Source organism: Aotus nancymaae, unplaced genomic scaffold (genome assembly GCF_030222135.1).
Source record: "Aotus nancymaae isolate 86718 unplaced genomic scaffold, 86718_ANA_hifiasm-v0.15.2.pri h1tg000004l, whole genome shotgun sequence".
Classification (NCBI taxonomy): Eukaryota; Metazoa; Chordata; class Mammalia; order Primates; family Aotidae; genus Aotus; species Aotus nancymaae.
In genome coordinates, this window is record NW_026988415.1 from 36,440,907 (window position 1) to 36,461,177 (window position 20,271).

A 20,271-nucleotide genomic window follows, 5' to 3' on the forward strand; every position below is an offset into this window, starting at 1 on the left:
TTTTCTTCTTAGGCAAGAAGTATTGAAGCCAGTTCTCAAAAAAAATTGAGTGCCTGCCATGCACAAGAAAGGCATAGTACTGTTTCACCAAAGAGACCCTCGAAGGTCGGAATTATAAGGTGAGGGGGCAAATTTAGCTTGATGTTTCCCTTCCCTCTGCTCTCTTTTGTAAAATGGCAATGCAGGAATTTTAATGTAAATCTTTTCTAAAGAACTGCTAAGCATTCTCTGGCATCACTTATATTTCATAAATGGCCAAGGTCATTCCTGAAACCTAATAAGAAAACATGATCGTCAATTACTCTGCAGCCCACTGAGTCCAGACTCCAGCTACTCCCACTCTTACCCGTAGTCCTGCTTCTTGTCACAGACAAGCATAAAGGACACTGGCAGAAAAGCTTCTCAGAGGGAAAACACAGGTTACCAGAACACTTGGTGGCTAAGGGAAAAGTTCTGGTTGATTTATTTTTCTGGGTAGCTAAAGGATAACCAAAAAAGGCATCATTGCTTCAATCCTTGTGGATGAAAATCTTCTGTGTGCCCCTTCTATGTTAGGAAGTAAGAGAATCTGGAGAACATAGAGTAGATGATTTCATGGCTTTAGTCATTATCTTGTGCATCAATTACCATGTTCAAGGAATGAAGATGGTAACTGGAATATAAGAGCTTCGGAATTAGTCCGGTCCTTCATTTTACAAATTAGGGAACTGAGGCCCTGAGAAGGAAGTGAACTACCTAAGGCAAGGTCACATGAGTCATAGAGCTGGGAAGGCAGAGAACTAGCTTCCATGTGAGCTTATATCTTCTAAAATTGGGAAGAAAAAAAAATCCCATTTAATTTGAGGGTCCTGGCCAGCTTAAATAGAAGTCATGAGTTTCCCTGTTCATCTAGTTCTTCTCTATCACCCAGAACTCTACTGTCAAAGTAGAAGATTGAGGTAGTTTTCTGAATCATTTGGACTGAAACCCCATTGCATAGCTATAGCCTTTAAATATATGTGGTGTGGTTATAAAGCAATGTGACCAGTTTCCACAAACCACAGAATAAAACTGGGCACACTATTATATATTCATACTGCATGCTCTGGATTTTCCATGGATACAGGGGACAGGAAATCCAGAAATAACCCCCAAGCTTGTTTTGAAACCAGTTTCTACCTCCACCTTCAATAAACCTTTTGCAAAAGGCCATGAAGGAGAAGCACATTGAGTTAGCCATACCGTCACATTTCTTATCTTTTCTCTTGTGCCTATTTCGTCACTTACTGGTGCTAATACCAAGGCAACCGTAAAAATGGACAAATGAAAGCAGAGGTAATAAGGAGATGAAAAATGAACAAAAAAAGCAGTGTGTATCTGAAAGAAAGATGGTGAAATCAACATGCACAAGATAAAAGATAAGAAGAAATGTGATGGTATGGGTAAGTCAATTTTGTTTCTCCTTAGTAGCCTTTTAGAAAGAGCCCCAAATGATTTGTGTGCATATTGAAGTTTGTGAGGCACTGATGCAGTAAAAATAACTCTGGATTTAGACTTGGAAAACCAGATTTCTTTCCTTGCTTCTGCCACTCTGTGGTTTAATAAGTTTATCCAAGTGACTTCCTTTCCCTGAGCTTCAGTTTTCTCATGAGCAAAATGAGAGATTCAACCAGAATCTCTCAGTGGCTTCTGAAGGTTTTTAAGCCCCAAAATTCTAGGATTCTAATTAACAGTGAACACTTGACCTTGGGTGCTTCCTTGTAAACATAAATAGCTCAACTTCCTTCAGATTAATGAAGTTTATGATTGAAAACCAGGTGGTAAACATTGGCTTCCTTGGATATTTCCAATTCCTCCTTTCAGTTTGCCCCAACCCCAGTGGCCCTTCCAGGCATTCTGCGATGAGGTGGTCATGGTTGTCACCATTCCAGTTTTGCAAAGTGAGCCCGCATGAAACTACAGGAGAAAGTAGCTGTGCTGATGGTGGGAAGAAACCAACATTTGAAGTTTTCCCTCCAGAGCTAGAGTGGACAAAGGTAAATTATCAAGACAAAGAGAAATACAGATCATTTCAGAAACTGATCTCAGTTCACCTGGCATTTCCTCCTCACAGGATCCCTTAAGAATAAAGTATTAATTTTACTCTCCTCAGTGTTGATTTTACTCTTTCTGTTGTTCCATCTCTGAAATAAGGTCGAGTTGACCCTACCACCATTTAACCATGGCAACCAGCTCCCACGTCTTGATGGCAAGAGTGACAGTGAATTTGTGGCCATTTAAAAAAATCTCTAAAGTATCCAGGAGACAAATAGCACTGAGGGAACTCTCTTAACACTGCCAAGGATTCTTTTTTCCCATCTAGCTTGGGGTCCACACAAGAAAGCAAGCTCAGCTCACATCATATCTTAGTTCAATGGATCTTAAAATTTTGGCCAAAAAGGAGAAAATAAGTGAGAACATGGAAAAAAGTGTTCATGCTTTCTCTCTGTCTCTTAATCTCTCTTTTTAAACTCCCTTTCCCCCCTTTCTCCTTCCCATTTTTATAAGATCTAGATGAACAACACTCACTCTCTGTCTCCTTTCCCCTGAGCTGCACTCTGATCCTGCTCAAATTTTCACGAGCTGGGGAATGGTGTCTTCCTGCACCAATCCTTTGGGATCAGAAAGAATAAAAAGAGCAAACTATGCAGAAAAGAAGGGATCCAAGAGAGCCAAAAGAAAGCAAGGGTTTGTTTGCCTTACACCAGTTCTATTTATATTTCCTATACTCCACCCTAGCAGGGTGGTCTAATTGTGTGGCTCTATGGACTCCAGAACTCCGCTTTATTTTTGATCCACACCAGAGCTCCTACTCTGAGCAGGAGGAGAGACTTTTCTTTCCCCACTTCTCTCCCTTTCCAGAGTTACAATGTGTGCCACTTAGCTAACGTTTATTACTTATTCTGTGCCAGGCACTGTGCCAGATACTTTACACTCATTATCCCATTTCAGCCTCGCAGCAACCCTATGAGGTACATAACATCATTCTCGATTGCAGGTGAGAAAACCAAGGTATGGTGAGTTGAAATAATTTGTTCTGGCTCACAATGTTAGTATAAAGTAGAACTTAGTTTAGAACCCGGGCAATCGGACCCCAAAGCCTGTGGAAATCTCTGTGTATTTATCTCAGCTGAGCAAGAGGGACAATAGTAGTTACCATAAAGCTGTAAGAACAGTATATTTATGGTCAGTAAGACTTTTGCTTAAGGGCTATATGCAACTAACTGGTATAAATAACCAATATCATAAAAGTGGATTTTTAAGAGAGGCTGGGTAATAATAATAATGGCAGTTAACATTAACCAAAAGCTTAAAATGTGCCAGGAGCTAATGAAGTATTTTACTTATATTAATTTGTTAAATACAACAACCTGAGTGGTGGGTAGTATTGTTATTATATTTGATAATTGAGTAATACAGAGCATAGAGAAGAAGGTAAGTAACTTTCCCACAGTTGAACTGAAAGTAAGACACAGCAAAGATTTAAACACAGGCAGCTAAACTTGGAAGTACATGCTCTTAACTATTATGCAATACCGCCTCTCTTGATTGTATCTGCTCTTGAAAGTTGAAATTATAGACACTATTAATCTTTCTGGGAAGATTAAGGAATATAGCCTACCCTAAAAGTACATGGTATTAAACATCTAAGAACTATTTTGGTCAAGGTCTTGCATCCCCACTGACAAGAGTTTTATTTTATTTTGCTTTTTTATTAGTCTAGTAACAGTACTTGGCATGTAGTAGATGCTCAATAACCAACTTTATGATGGTGTTATTATATCACTTAATCATATTCTATGAGCTTCAGGATCATGGAAGCTAAATCAAAACAAACTGCTTATTTCCTGCTTAAATGTGGTGAACATCATCAGTGCATGAGACTGTGTACTAAGCATTTGGGGAAACACAAGGTATAAAATCAGTCATTAATAGCTCTGCAAAAGAAATGATCTTATTATTTCTTGTATGTTTGCAGCACTACTCTTTTCCTCTAGAAAGATTATCTTTTTATATCTGATCCCCTAATTCTGGAGTTCTTAGTTTGCCATAAGTTAGTTTTTCTGTTTTTTCTTTACTCCTATCTCCGCCACTTTTCTAGGTATGTTTTCTGCTGTGGAGATGGCTCTCTGCCTTGCCATATTCCAACTACCATGCCTGGGGAGTTGCAGCTGCCAACCAGTTTGTTACCAGTTTGTTAGAGGAGTGAGGGCACAAACCTAACATGGATGCAACTTGCCTTTTCTTTCATGTGTTACTTTCAGTGATTGTCAACCCATCAGTCTGCCGCATCAAGTACAAATCTTTCAGATTTTTCAGGTTATTTATATCTGGCCCCACCCTAATTCATCAACCCCATTTCTCCCTGCTCCTATATAAAGATCTTCTGTCAGGCAGATAGGGCTCTTTCACCAGAAATGACCAGCTTCTTGTGATTGTTCACTCAATTTTTCCTTCCTCCTGCTACCACTAGAGCTTGTACCAACTCAAGCTAACACTTAGTGGTATTCTTGTAATAGGCACTCATTATCTCATGTATCAGTTTGGAGTTCCCAACTGTATTGTCAGTGCCTCTAAAGCTCATGCTACTCTGCTCTAGCACCCTTGATTCCTTTATGTCACCAATATCTACTATCGTCTCAATCCTAGCTTTTCATTAAAGTCAGCTAGTGTCTTTGGCTGGTGTAAGTTGTCTACTCCAGATTACAAAATTGTTAATGAAAGGAAACATCACGTACAGATTAAAAGAGAGGAAGAGTCTCAAATTAATAATCTAAACTCCTACATCAAGTACCTAAATTAAGAATAAAATAAGTCTAGATTAAGCGAAAAGAAAGAAATAATGAGGAGAAATCAATGAAACTGGAAAAAACGGAAAAAAAAAATGAAATCAAAAGCTGGTGTTTTAAAAAGATAAATAACATTGACAAATGCATACCAAGACTGACAAAAAAGAGAAAACACACAAATTACTAATATGAAGAATGAAACAGAAGATATCACTACAGACCCTGCAGAAATCAAAAGGGTAATAAGGGAATACTATGAGGAAATTCTACATACATAAATTTGGCCACTTAGACTAAATGGACCACTTTCTTGGAAAACATAAATTATCACAATTTACCTAATACAAAATATGTTATTTGAATAATCCTATAACTAGTAATAACATTGAATTATTATTTTTATAACTCCAAAAAAATTTCCAAGCCCAGATGATTTTACTGGAGAACTATATACCAAATTTTAAAGAAGAATTAACACATTTCCACACAATCTCTTCCAGAAAATGAAAGAAGGAGCATTTTCCAATTCATTTTACAAAACTAAAACTACCCTGATAACAAAATAAAACAAAAATCGTTTTTAAAAAGGAGAAAAAAAAACAGAAAGAAAGAGGAAAAGGAAGAAAACTACAGACCATTATCTTTCATGAATATAGATGTAAAAGTCCTTTAAAAATATTAAGAAACAAGTCCAGGCACAATGGTTCATGCTTGTAATTATAACACATTGGGAGGCTGAGGCAGGTGAATGCCTTGAACTCCGGAGACCAGCCTTAGCAACATAGTGAAATTCTTTCTCAAAAACAAACAAACGAAAACAACAACAAAAAAACAACTATCCAGGCATGGTGGCACATGCCTGTGGTTCAGCTCCTCCAGAGGCTGAGGTAGGAAGATCACTTGACACCAGGAGGTTGAGGCTGCAGTGAGCTGTGATCATGCCACTGCACTCCAACAGAGCTAGACCCTGTCTCAAAAAATGAACAAACAAACAAACAATTAACAAGTAAAATTCAGCAATGTAGAAAAAGAATTACACATCATGATCAGTGGGATTTACTGATGTTGTGATCACATGGTAAGCATTAAAGCCGGTAATAGTGAACTTTTTTGGTTTGTAAATCCTGTTTTTTCCCTTTATGATTTAAAAGACAAGTGAATAAATTGATAATTATAAATCTATCTTAATGGGCACACAAATGTATAAAGATGCAATTTGTGACAATAACAACATAAAGAGGGCATGGAGCTATAAAGCAGCAGTGTGTGTCTGTGTGCGTGTGTGTGTCTGTGTGTGTGTGTGTGCGCGCGTGTGTGTGTTTTGAGATAAAGTCTCACTCTATAGCCCAGGCTGGAGTACAGTGGTATGAACAAAGCTCACTGTAGCCTGGAACTCCTGGGCTCAAGTGACCCTCCTGCCTCAGCCTCCCTAGTAACTGGGATTACAGGCATGAGCCACCATGCCCAACTTTTACTTTTTGTAAAATGGGGTCTCCCTATGTTTCCCAAGTTGGTTTCAAATTCCTGGGCTCAAGTGGTCCTTTCTCATCAGCATCCCAAGGCAGCAGTATTTTTAATACTATTGAAACTAAGTTTTTGTTAATTCAAACCTGATTGCTATAGTTAAGGGGTTAATTGCAATCCCCGGAGTGACTACAGCAAAACAACTTAAAAACAGAGAAAAAGAAACAAGAAGGAAATCAACACTAGGGGGAAAAAACCGGAATCACGAAAAAGGCAGTAATGGAAACAAAGCAAAATTACAGAAGTAAGCCTTTGTTTGCCAGCAGTTACTGTAAAGGTTAAGGGAATAAACTTCACAACTAAAAGACAAAATTGATGGAATGGATAAAAAACATGATCCTGTCTACATATGCTCTGCACAAGAGACTCACTTTAAATAAAAAAAAATTACTAATACATGCAGCAGCCTTTTTCTGTTATTTGTACAGATAAATGTGGGAATCATTGAAATGTGCCTCGTCTTCTCTCCTTCCTCACAAGACACCCAAAGTACTTAAGCAGTCTCCCCACAAGACTTTCACCCCACTCAACTCCACCCTATATACATTTAGATCTTGCATTTACGCTAAAGAGTCTACCTCCTACCTAGCAGGGATCAAAGCCATATCTCAAGGCTCAGATCTATGAATGGATTTCAGGTTTTAATATGACGAAGAGACAGGGATAGGATTTGGAGGGCTGGGGAAGGAGGGGTAGAGCAAAAGGACCTTTGCTACACCCTTGATAAAATACACAACATACAACCTGGGAAATAAAAGAAGGGCTCCTGGAATATGGTTGTACTTGTTTTTTCTTTTCCTTTCTTTTTTTCTTTTTTTTTTTTTTTGCACCTGCCCACATAACTTTACAAATAAATCAAGGCATAGGTAACTGGCTTTTTTACTAGTCTAGAAATGCTGATTCTTGTCTTCTGAGAAATGAGTGACTTTCTCTTCTCATAAACAATAAAGCAAAGCTCTGCAAATTATCTGAAAGACAGCAAGGTTCTCCCCTGATTAATTTCCTTATGTCACCTTGTTCTTCTTACCAAATGTGGAAAGCATGTGGTGTGCTTCAGTTTCAAGTAAGAGCTGCTGGCTAGGATTCATAAAGGCTTTTTCTTGTTACTTTTTTTTTGTTTGTTTGAAGGAGAGGATTTCAGTTAAATTTTTTTGAATATTTTATTATGAAATTTCAAAGATACAGAAAAGTTGAAAGAATTTTACAGTTAACAGCTTGTTTACCCAACACCTAGATTCTGTAATATTCCATTGTATGGATGTATAAGAGTTACCACTTATTGAAGATTATTTGTGTTGTTTCTAATTTTTGGCTATTTTTCTTGTTTGAAGGAGAGGATTTTAGTTAAAATTTTTTTCAGTATTTTTCCAATTTTTTCCAATTTTCCAATTTTTTGGTGATTATTAATAGTACCTCTATAAACATTCATGCCAAGGGTTTTTATGTATTGTTATTTAATATTTTATTTCCATCTTTTAAAAAGCAAAATCTGCAATGATTAGTATATTAGTATCATCCAGGACTCAGATTTTCAGTATTATTCCTGAAACTACATAAAAAATACAAATAAAAAAGTCAGTCAAAATTATTTAACAAAACAACACTCCATCACAAAAGCATGTAGAATTACAAGAATGCCATTTTAAAATACTGGCACTTTAAGATAACGATAATCTCAAAAACCACAACATTGTCAAATTTCCCTAAACTGCTAAGCAGAGAAGAAACTGACTCTAATTAATAAGTTTAAAGAAAAATCAAATTTGAATAAATGGAATAATTCATACTGAGATGCAAAGCTTAAGTGTCTTCTTTCATCACATCGATTTGATTTATAAAGAGGTAAACCACACTATAGGAAAATATACCCTGTTTTAAATCTGACATTGTCATTTTAAAAGCTGGCCCAATCAATTAGAAATCATTTTAACAAGGAGTCAAGTTTCCTGAACAATTCGTATTTAGAGAAACAGGAAAAGAACTTTACAGCCAGATACAGATGGTATTTGCTCTTGAAAGCAAAATGAACCTGGTATCTCATTTGGAACTGTGGAGACCACTTGGCTTCTGCATCTCTCTTGCTGGGAACTATTCGGCTGTCTTGGAAAACCCCTTCAGTTTTTCTTTAATGTAGGAACTGCAAAATATAACTACCATTACATGGTAATGGGAGTGAAAGAATATAGAGTTCTCATGTAAAAATTAAAACATACTTTGTTATTAGTCCTTCAAAAACAGACTTTCAAAATGTTTGATTCTCATAACCCCTTGCTGTGAGTAGCTTGGTTACTCTTCACTTTATAAATATAACTGGGTTATATGAAATTTGTTATCAATTGTTCAAGATTTAGAAATTCAGTTATGGATGAACACGGTCTCAATTTGACTTTTATTACTCCCATGATGATAAAACCTTCTTATCAGCTAACTATATGAAAAGATAAATACTGTAATAATTCATGTGATACAAAATAGACAAAAGCAAAAGACTAGCTTCCCCTTCAGAAAGAAAAATTTCAAGCCTATGTAAAGGACAAAAATACTAATTTTTAAAATTATATTTACTTAGAAGCATTTAGAAAGTCAGCCGGGTGCGGTGGCTCACATCTGTAATCCCAACACTTTGGGAGGCCAACGCCTGAGGTCAGGAGTTTGAGACCAGCCTGCCCAACATGGTGAAACCTCATCTCTACTAAAAATACAAAAAGTTAGCCAGGTGTGGTGGCGGGCACCTGTAGTCTCAGCTACTAGGGTGGCTGAGGCAGGAGAATTGCTTGAACCCAGGAGATGGAGGTTGCAGTGAGCCAAGATTGCACCACTGCACTTCAGTCTGGGCGACAAGAGCAAAACTGCATCTCAAAAATGAAAAAAGAAAGAAAGAAAGAAAAAATCATTTAGAATGTCAAACAAAACAGTTGCAACTTTTTTGCAATTATAAATTAGTTTTTGGTAAATGAAACAACAACTGTTTTGTATAAGCTGCATCAGAGGGAACTGAAGATGAAAAAAGCGCCATCCCATCTATAACTAATTTGTGCTGTGCACCAGCAAAACCCTGCTTTAAATTTCCATGCCAATTTGTAACCCTTGTGCTGTAACAGGCAAGATTAGTGGCTACCAAAAATACCATCAGGACAGGGCTAGTTAACTATACATTTGGCAGTGTGCTAACTACACAAAAGAAAAAGACACTGTACAGTTGTTAAACAAATCTTACACAGCCTTACATTTCAATTTTTTTTCTTTAAAAGGACTGAATTGTGTACAGAGAGGTTGAATGCTTTTCAGAGAAGAAAAAAAACTGCACTAGAACCAACGTATTCATCATCATCTTCCTCCTCAACATCATCCTGCTCATCTTCCTCCTCTTCATTCTTCTTGCTTTTTTCAGCCCTGACTACTTTATTTTTTGCTGCATCAGGCTTTCCTTTAGCTCTGTGTGCAGCAATATCTTTGTCATGTTTTTCCTCCAGCTTTGCAGCCTTCGTGTCATATGGCTGCTTATCATCTGCAGCAGTGTTATCCCACATGTCTCCCATTTTCTTTGCAACCTCACTAATGGATAGGCTGTGATGTTATTCTTCGATTTTTGGGTGATACTCAGAACAGAACAAGACAAAGGCTGGAGAAGGCGTCTTGAGTGTGTTGGGATCCTTAAACTGTTTTGTTTCCCCTTCAGGAGGGATTTAGACTTTTTTTCTCTTTTGTGACGGGCCTTCCCCAATCTTGCTATGTCTTCAAATTTTCCTTTCTCTTTGCAGACAGGTTTCCACTTCTCTGAGCACTTCTTAGAAAACTCTGAGAAACTGACTGAATCTTCTGGGTGCTTCTTTTTGTGCTCCTTCTGGCAAGTTTGCATAAAGAAGGCATATGATGACATTTTGCCTTTCAGCTTCTTAGGCTCTCCATTGGCCATGTTTACTTATTATTTCATCAGCAAGGCACAGAGTTGCCCAGTACCCATCCAACTCTCACTCACCCGGGCACTGTCTCTATGAAGCCCAATGTACTGCAATCCCGTCTTACTTTTAACATCCCAAATTCTTTAATATTGTTGTGTTTTTTTAAAAATCTATGGCTATCTTGGTTTCTACATAGATAAATTTGTTTGTTCACTATGGAAGATTATATTTTCCAAAGATAGAGGTGATCATATCTCTTATCCCGCATGCTCTTTTGCAGTGTGACATTGCCACTCCCCTATCAAGAGGTGCAGTATAATTCTTTTCCGCTTGAATGTGGGATGGCCTTATTGACTTGTATTAATCAATAAAATGTGGTAGAAGTGACACTGCATGGTTTCTAAGGCTAGGTCAGATTTTGAGGCACAGAGGACAATACAGCTTTCACCCGTTCTCTTGGAATGCTCACTTCTGAATATGCTATGGAGAGGTCATTTGTAGGTGCTATGGTCAACAGTCTTCACTAAGCAGTTCAAATGCCAGATATGTGAATGAAGATGCTACCAGAGGCTTCCAGCCTACCAGATTTGAGTCATCCCCTGCTATTCAAGACATTTCAGCCAAGGCCTCAGATAACATAAAGCAGACATGTCATTCTTGCTGCTTACCCAGGTTTTTGTTTGAACGGAAGTTTTTATTTCTCTGGAGTAAATACCCAAGAGTGTGTTTAAAAACAAAAGTTCAATAAATTGAGTGCAAAGATCTAATTGGATTTTATTAACAATTCATGAATTACGCAACTTTTTTTTTTTTTTTTTTAAGACAGAGTCTTGCTCTGCTGCCCAGGCTAGAGTGCAGTGGCATGATGGTGGCTCACTGCAGCCTTTAACTCCTGGGTTCAAGCAATTCTCATGCCTAAGCCTCTGGAATAGCTGGGATTACAGGCACATGCCACCACACCTGGCTAGTTTTTGAACTTTTAGTGGAGATGGGGTTTCGCTATGTTGGCCAGGCTGATGTCGAACTCCTGACCTCAAGTGATCTGCCTGCCTTGGCCTCCCAAAGTGCTAGGATTACAGGCATGAACCACTATGCCTGGCTGAGGCAACATCTACAAAACAGAAAGGCACTCCACTGGGCATGGCAGAATAGTTGGTTTCTATAAGCTAGTTTAAGCAGAAACAAGAAAACTGATATGATAGTGTAAAAAGTAGATTGGTTAACATCAAGTTACTTCAGGTAACTTTCCTTATAGGGTTAAAGCAGCGAAGCCTTCCTTATCATACCTTCTCAGGTTGACTGGGCCCCTTGGAATTGGTTGCTGTGAATCTCTTGTTCTTTCCAAAACTGGCCAGAGTTTGAGTTCAGTTTGCTTACATGGCACTTAGTACAAGTGACTCAATTCTGGTTTGATCTGGTCTGTTGGGTTTACTGCAGGAGCTCAGTCCAAAACAATGGCCCCACTTAAATTCTATTTAACAAGTAGGATTACTCAGCCATATGGTAAATATATGTTTAATTAAAAAAAAAACTGCCAAACTGTTTCCCAAAGTGGTTGTACAGTTCTGTATTCCCACCGGTAATATATGAGAGGTCCCGTTGTTTGCAATCTTCACCAGCACTTGGGATTGTCATTATTTTTAACTTTAGCCATTCTAATAGTGTTCAGTGATAGCTCATTGTGACTTTAATTTGCATTTTGCTAATTGCAAATAATGCTGAAAATATTTTTATGTGCTTATTTTCCATCCATATATACACTTTAGTAAAATGTCTGTTTAAGATTTTACCCACTTTCATTGGTTGTTTCAAACTAACTTTTAAAAATTTAAATCTGATACTGTCTGACATCCTCCCTTCCCCCAACATGATATGTAATTTTCATTTTATTTCCATTCTGTTTTTCTTTCTGATGTGCACTCACTGAGTTTTGACAAATGCATATACCCATCCAAACCAAACTCCTATGAAGTGATACAACATGAACATCATCCCAGAATGTCCCCTCCTACTCCCCCTTTCCAGCTATTCTCTGCTCCCAACCCCCTCAAATGTAATTTATGTTCTAAATTTTTCCACCATAGATTTTTCCTGATTTAGAAATGTAAATACATGAAATCATACAAAATGTACTCTTTTGTGTAAGGCTTCTTAGCATAATGTTTTTGAGATTCATCCATCTTACATGTATTAATAATGCATCCCTTTTTATTGCTGAGTGGTATTCCATTGTATGAATAAATCATAGTTTGCTTATCCATTATTCTGTTGATGAATACATGAGCTGCCTCCACTTTGGGCTATTATGAATAAAGCTGATATGAACAATCATATTCAAGTCTTTTTATGGTGTTATACCATCATTCATCTTGGCTAAATACCTAGGAGGTAAATTGATGGATTATAAGATAGCTGTGTACATAACTTTATAAGGAACTGCCGTATTTTTTCCAAAGTGTAGAAAAGTACTTCTATTATCCAAGATGCCTTTGGAATCTCTGACTCATGGGTTTCCCAGGAATAGAAGTGCCTTTTATTCTGGAAATTGTGGAGGTGGGATGATTCCCACCCCCTTCCTGTATCAGAATTGATTCAAGAATATGTGTGCCTCTCTTAGCAGCTCTGTTCTCACAGCTGTCAGCCCTGGTCACGGAGAGGCGGGGATGTTTAATTATAATGCTCCTGACAGTTTCTGAGCAGAGAGCTCAGTGCCTGCTGTGCCAACAGCTGAGCTCAGCCTGAAGCTGCCATGCTGAAGACTCACCTCCCCATATCTGGCTTTTCCTCCGTAGGCTTGCTTAATGGCAAAACAAATCTCATGTTTCCACTTGCTCAGTGCTGGTCAGGTGCAGGTTGCAGGCACACTCCAGTTTAAGAGGCTTGCATTACTTTCCTCATCCTAATATTGAGTTAGCTGCCAGTGCATGATACAGCCCAGCAGAGCCCAAACTACCTAGGAATTCAGTCCTCAACGCAACCCAGGCTCTCAGAGTTCATCACATTTGAATATACAGTGATTCACTGGTTCTACCAAGGTCCCTATGGGATCCATTTATGTGACTTCTAACTTGTTTCTCCTGCAGTTAATTAGGAGATCAGGGAACAAAGATGCACCGAGAGATGGGGCACTCTTGTTTTTCCCTTTCCATAAATGCTCTTTACTTCTCCCCTCTATTAATCTGTTCTCACACTGCTCATAAAGACATACCTAAGACTGGATAATTTATAAATGAAAGAGGTTTTATGGACTCATAGTCCAGCATGGCTAGGGAGGCACCAGGAATTTATAATCATGGCAGAAGGGGAGGTAAACACATCCTTCTTCACACGGCAGTAGCAAGAAGTGCAGAGCGAAAGTGAGGAAAGCCCCTTATAAAACCATCAGATCTTGTGAGAATTCACTCACTATCACGAAAACAGCATAGAATGGGGCCTGCTCCCATGATTCAATTACCTCCTACTGGTTCCCTCCCACAACACATGGGGATTATGGGAGCTACAATTCAAGGTGAGATTTGGGTGGGGACACAGAGCCAGTACAATATGGCTTGGCTCTGTGTCCCCACCCAAACCTCTTATGGGACTGAACACTTTCTACCTTGTACTACCATTATTTGAAGTTTTTTCTTTAGTTCATCTTCTCCTAGAAATTGGAAGTGATTTGTAAGGATAAATAAAATATAAACACATATCATATATTTAAAATGGAATTTCAAAAAAGCAAGGTGGGGGACATAAAATGGAGCCAGGAATGATAATTTTGTGCACTTCTTAACCCTCCTAATAAAGAATGAGGGCCATAACAGAAGGGATGTGTTTTATTCATCTTTGTATTTATTGCAAGGCCCAACATATTCTTTCTTTTAAATAGCTTTATTGAGATATAATTCACACACCACAAAATTTATGCACTTAAGTTTAAAATTCAATAGTTTTTAGTATATTCAGAGTTGTGCAACCATCATCACAATCTGTTTTAGAACATTTTCACCATCCCCAAAAGAAACTCTGTACCTATTAGCATCATTCCCCGTATCACCGTACCTCCAGCCCCTGGCAACCATTAACCTCTCTTCTGTCTCTATGGATTTGCCTTTTCTAGACATTTCATAAAAGTTGACTCATACAATATGTGGCATTTTGTGTCTGGCCTCCTTCACTTAGCATAACATTTTACAGTTCATCTATATTGTAGCATGCATCAGTACTTGATATTTTATGTCTGCATAATATTCCATTTTATGGCTATATCACCTTTTGTTTATCCATTCATCCATTGATGGGCACTGGGTGGTTTATAATTTTTGGCTATTAATAATGCTGCAATGTACATGTGCGTACAAGTTTTTCTGTGCGCATTTGTTTTCCTTTCTCTTAGGTATATACCTCAGTGTGGAATTGCTGGATCATATGGTAACCCCGTTTAATCATCTGAGGAATGGCCAGACTATTTTCCAAATGCACCATTCTCACTATTAGTGTATGAAGGTTCCAATTTTTCCACATCCTAGCCAATATTTTTATTATTTGTCTTTCTTATTCTTTCACTGTACTGAGTGGGAAGTAATATCTCATTTTGGACTTCACTTGAATTTCCCTAAAGACTAATGATGTTAATCATCTTTTCATGTGCTTATTAGCCATTCCTGTATCTTATTTGGAGAACTGTTTATTTAGGTTCTTATTTTTTAAATTGGGATTTTTGGTTTTTGGTTTTTATTTTTCAGTTTCAAGAATTCTTTATATTTTCTGGATACAAGCCTCTCATCAGTGATATGATTTGCCAATATTTTCCTCCATTCTGTGGATTATCTTTTCATTTTCTTCTTGGTATCATTTGAGGCATAAAAATTTCTCATTGTGATCAAGCCCAAGGTATCTATTTTTGTTATATGGCTTTTTGATATACGTAAGATATTTTGCTTAGCCCAAGATCACGAAGGTTTCTCAGTCCTTTCTTGCACAGACTGGACAAACAAATGTTCATTTACAACAACAGCACTGTTTGTTCAGCACTTGATTTAAGCTTGGCATCATGCTGTGCACTTGACAGAGGGTATTGATGTCAATAACAGCAACGACAATAGCTAACGTTATTGAGCTATTACATGAATGATCTCATTTAATCCTCACAACAAATCTTTGAGGTAAATATGAATACCTCCATTTTACAGATAGGGAAACTGAGGATCAGAAATATTATCTCCATGTGATGCCTAGAATTGTTGTAGCCATCTTCTGACCATGAAAGAAGGCATTGATGTAAAGTTGTGGAGGACAGAAGAGACATATGGAAAGAACCAGCTACCAAATTAAAAGCCAAAATAACATAATCACAGCATTGATAGCTGACATTTATTGAGCACTTTACGAGATCTATCTGTTATCGTATTTAATGATCATAATACTTCTTTGTGAAAAAAACATATCATGGGGACCCACATGATGTGGCTCAGATATGTTAAGTATTGTGGCAAACTTGATTGTTTCATTCACTTCTTTCTCACTAATATAACCCCAATTTTTTCAGCTTTCTCTCATCAGCCATAATTTTCTGGAGAGAATGAATTCTCTCCCATCCTAAGGAGGTGAATCGTGATCAATTTTAGCCAATCAGTGGTTTCATTCCCTTTGCCAATAATTGGCTAAGGCATGGAAATGGAAGAAATCGTGGCTAATGACCTGAAAGGAAGTCTGCTGAGTGGCTTCTAGGAAAGATTTTCATGGAGAATAAAAACACATTTGTTGGAAGAAATGTCCTCTCTTTTGTTCAAAATGGTTAGTTCTACACATAATGCCTAGAACATGTTACCTTGTAGCTCATGTGAGCAGGCACTGCTGATAAACTGGGGAAGAGAGAGGGGATATGTGAAAAGCACTGGATCCCTGAAGAGTCACTGAATTAAAAATCGTGGAATTGCCCTACTTACAGGCTTATTATTTAAGCCACTCTTAGTTGTCCTTTCTGTCTCTGGCAGCTAAATTCATCCTGTCTGATCCAAATATATAGGTTGTAAATGGCTGAGTCAGGAATCATATCAAAGTCTGTTGGACTCCAAAACTCCTGAACTTTGTCCTTATACTAAAGTGTCTCTGTTCAAATGGCTGAATTGTCAATGCAGGACTGTGATGTTATATATGATTCTATAGGGTGGAAATAATTTCACATTGGTAAATATGATATTTATGAGTTTCTCAACTGAAGAATGATGAAATTCTCAAATTTGGAGAGGAGAGGTAATATTCTCTTCTCAGAGATAAGTGGGCACCACACCCAAGCACCACACCTAAACATCATGAAACTACTGTATCTCTCACCTATTCTCCTAAGGGCTCACTTATCTTTCTAAAAAGTCATTTAAATGTTTTTCAATAAATGCCCTTTCTCCTTCTAAGGAGTCACTTACTCTCACAGAAATGCCCCTCTGCTTCTCCCCATCCTTTATTAAAACGCTATACAAGCCTCCAATGTGACTCCTTCTTGAGTCACAATTCTTTGTTAACTCCTACATGGATGTAATTAAATTTGTTATTTTCTCTTGATGATCTGTCTCTTGTCAGTTTAATTTTCAGGCCCCAAAACACTGAAATAAGAGGGTAGGAGAAAAGTTTTTTTACTCTCCAACACCAGCCATCATAATGTGAGACAAACCAAATTAGCTCAAGTAGAGAAATCACATAGAGATGCTCAGTTATGAAGGGGAACTGAGGCCCCCAGCTGACAGCCAGCATCAACTGCCAGACATGTGAGTGGACTAGCCTAGAGATGATTACAGCCACTGGTCTGTGAGTGTTCCAGCCAAGGCCCAGACATTATAGAGCAAAGACAAATCATTTTCAATGTGTCTTGTCCAAATTTCTAACCCACAGAATCAATGATAATTACGAATGATTGCTTCATGTTTCTAAGCTTTGGAGCAATTAGTTATGCAGCCATAGTAACTGGAATAGGTGACATACACACAAAAATTTAATAACGTGTCTGTAGGGTAATTTTTAAGTACAGGTCTGTGAATCATGCCTATTATTAAATATCACCAACTATGGGCTGAGAATTTTATATTCATTATTTCATCTAATTCTTACAAATTGCCTACAGGTTTGACCCTATTCTTATCCACATTATACAGCTGAGTAAACAAGCTCAGTGAGACTAAGTAATTTGCTTGGGGTCATACAGTTAAATCTACACTTTTTCCACCACACCACATGGTTTCCTCAGGAAGAACTGTATTTTAAATATGCAAAAAAACCCCAGAATATCTAGGATTTGATTACATAAATCTTACTCAAATTTTCAATTTTTATCCCTCTCAACTTTTATAAGGCTACTTTCACTAAATTCCTGTAATTATTTCATTAGCTTCTAGATGGTTTCCCTGCTTTCAAGTTTTCAAGGTGCAAAATCTTCCCATAGCCTGTACTACATTGAGATTCCTAAAACACCAGTAGCTTGGGTCTGTCTCTTATCACTATCCTTGATATGATAGCTTCATTAAAAATTCTTCATTTTTTTCTGAAAGACTGAAGCAAAAAAGCCAACTTTTCAAAGATCAGGAGCTGCCACTTCTTCTTTATTTGTCTTCTCATTTCTGTATTCCGCAGCACCTTGCACAGAGTCTGGCAGATAGAAGAAGCTCAGAAACTATTTGGTAGAATGAAATGCCTTGAGTATACTATTGTGTGGATCAGTTTTCTTTCTTTCTTTCACTTTCTGAACCACTTCCAGTTTACTTCATACAAGGATATTTTAGACCAGAGATTATCCCTGGGACTAGCTACAGATGAGCAGATACTTTCTGGAAGTTGTTTCCTGGGACTTAACCTAGGCCAGTGACCATAGACATCCCTCACGCTCTTCTAAATCCTGGAAAAGCTACATAAGTATTCATATCCCCTTTGTTGAAATAAAATAAAAATGTTATATTTTTCTTGGTTCAAGTAAAATTTATGGGTAACACACTTCGCTGCTCTTACACTTGCAAAAATTTCTCTCAGATGGTAGACAGGTTATATCTCATTTTAAAAATTAGTTCTTAATTATATAAATAATATATAAATGATTAAGCATTATTTCCTTAAAATTACTATTTTCCACACTTTTTTTCCTTCTTGCTGAAGTATATTCCCTAACAATCCTTTCTGAGAGTTTCTGTGGGTGGTAAGTTTTCTGGCTTCTTATATATCCAAAATGTCTTAATTTCTCCCTCCTACTTATATAATAGCTTGGCTCAGTATTAAATTCAAGTTTCAGCATTATTTTAAATCAACAGTTTAAAGATACTGCTCCATTGCTTTCCTGCATGTGATTTTGATAATGAAAAATCTGATGTCAGACAGATTATTTTTCCATTGTAGGTGGTTTTTATTTTATCTCTGAATGCTTTTAGTATTTTCATGTTATACTTGATGCTCTAAAATTTCACTGTGGTATGTCTAATTTTAAGTCTTTTTTAAAAAATTGCTTTTCTTGTTTTCATAAGTCATCCTGCTTGGCAATCAGAGGGTCCTTTCAATTCGAGGATTAATGATTTTGTCCCTGAAGAGGTTTTTCTTTTTGGCTATTTATTCTTTAAATATTGCTCCCTATTCATTTTATCCAATTTTACTCAATGGAACTCTTAGAAAATTGTGAAAATGTCTTGATTGGTCCTTCATGCCTCTAATTTCATCTATTATTTCCTTTTAAAAGTATCTTAAGTTTTCATATTTGCCTATTATTGTTTTCATAATTGCTTGATCTTTCATAGATGTGATATCTTTTCTTATCATTTTGAGGTTATTATCATTGTATATTCATGTTTTGAGGACTATTTCTCTAGTGAAAGTCTTAATTTGTTGAGTTTGTTGTCTATATTTCATAGGATTTTCTTTGTCTAAATGTTTGACAAGTCTCTTATTATGTGCTTCTCTTTGTAGTTAAGATACTGTATTAGACTGCTTCCTCTGGTTATGCAACTTATTTCAGAGAATAGGGGAAACAGACATAGGTACTATTTTCAGTGAGAGTGAGTGAGATGGAGAATATGCCATAAGGAAGGGTACTTTGATGAATATATGTGCTTTGCTATTTCTCATGAATAGTTTTATTTTCTTAGCCATTGCTCATCATCACCCAAGGCACTACCCTGTCTCACAGCCTTAAGCTCCTATACTTACTGCATTCACTTGAAGACAGATTCCTCTGTTACTGCTTTCTGGCCCATGTGATGGGTAGATGGATAAAAAGAGGGTGAGTTTTTTTTTTGGCTTTTCTATCTGTAATACAAAGTGGCTGCCTCTAACATCACCCCTTGGTTCTAGGTTTCACCTTTTGGTATGGAGAACTCTTGGGATAATTTCACCATCTATAAGAATTCTCTCCCATGTGTGCCCTGTGCTGTGGTTACTTCTTCAATCAGAGCCCATCTACTTCCCATCCTTCAGAATCTTCTCAGTTTTTGGCCCACCAACAGTGATTTAAAGCATGCCAATATTTAACGATTTCTCCTTTGTATCAGGTATAAGAGAATCAGTGGAAAACTATGAATAACAAGGGCTCAAGAAATGTATAAGCCTATTTTTCTCGGACTTTTTAAACAACATTTGTAAGGAAGTTTTCCAGGGCTGATATAGTTGTTCTGTAATCACCAGGTTCCAGTTTATCTTGTTGCTCTGCCATTCTCAATACCTGGCTGCGTGGACACAAATTAATTCATTCACATTTTAACCAGCAGGAAGGAGAAGAGGGTGAAAATAGATGTGGTTTCACTTTCTATGAATATTTCCCATAAGTTGTACAAGATACTTCTATATTCTGAGTCTGATAAATATATTCTTTATATGTATAATGCATACCACTGGGTACTTTACATCTGATTCTGAAATCCACGTTGTTAAGTTATTTCCACAACACCAGTGGTTCTCAACACTGACTGTACTTTAGAATCACCAGGGTAGCTCTGAAAAATAGCAATGTTTGAGACCATACCAAATCAATGAAATCATAGTTAAAAGTATTTTGTAAAAGTATCTCATCTGATTCTATTGTGAAGCCT

General features: G+C 37.3%; 1 pseudogene; it reads right to left on the reverse strand.

Moving 5' to 3' along the window:
- Positions 1–9,616: 9,616 nt before the first annotated feature.
- Positions 9,617–10,248, reverse strand: LOC105716916 (high mobility group protein B1-like; annotated as a pseudogene).
- Between the last annotated feature and the right edge of the window lie 10,023 nt (positions 10,249–20,271).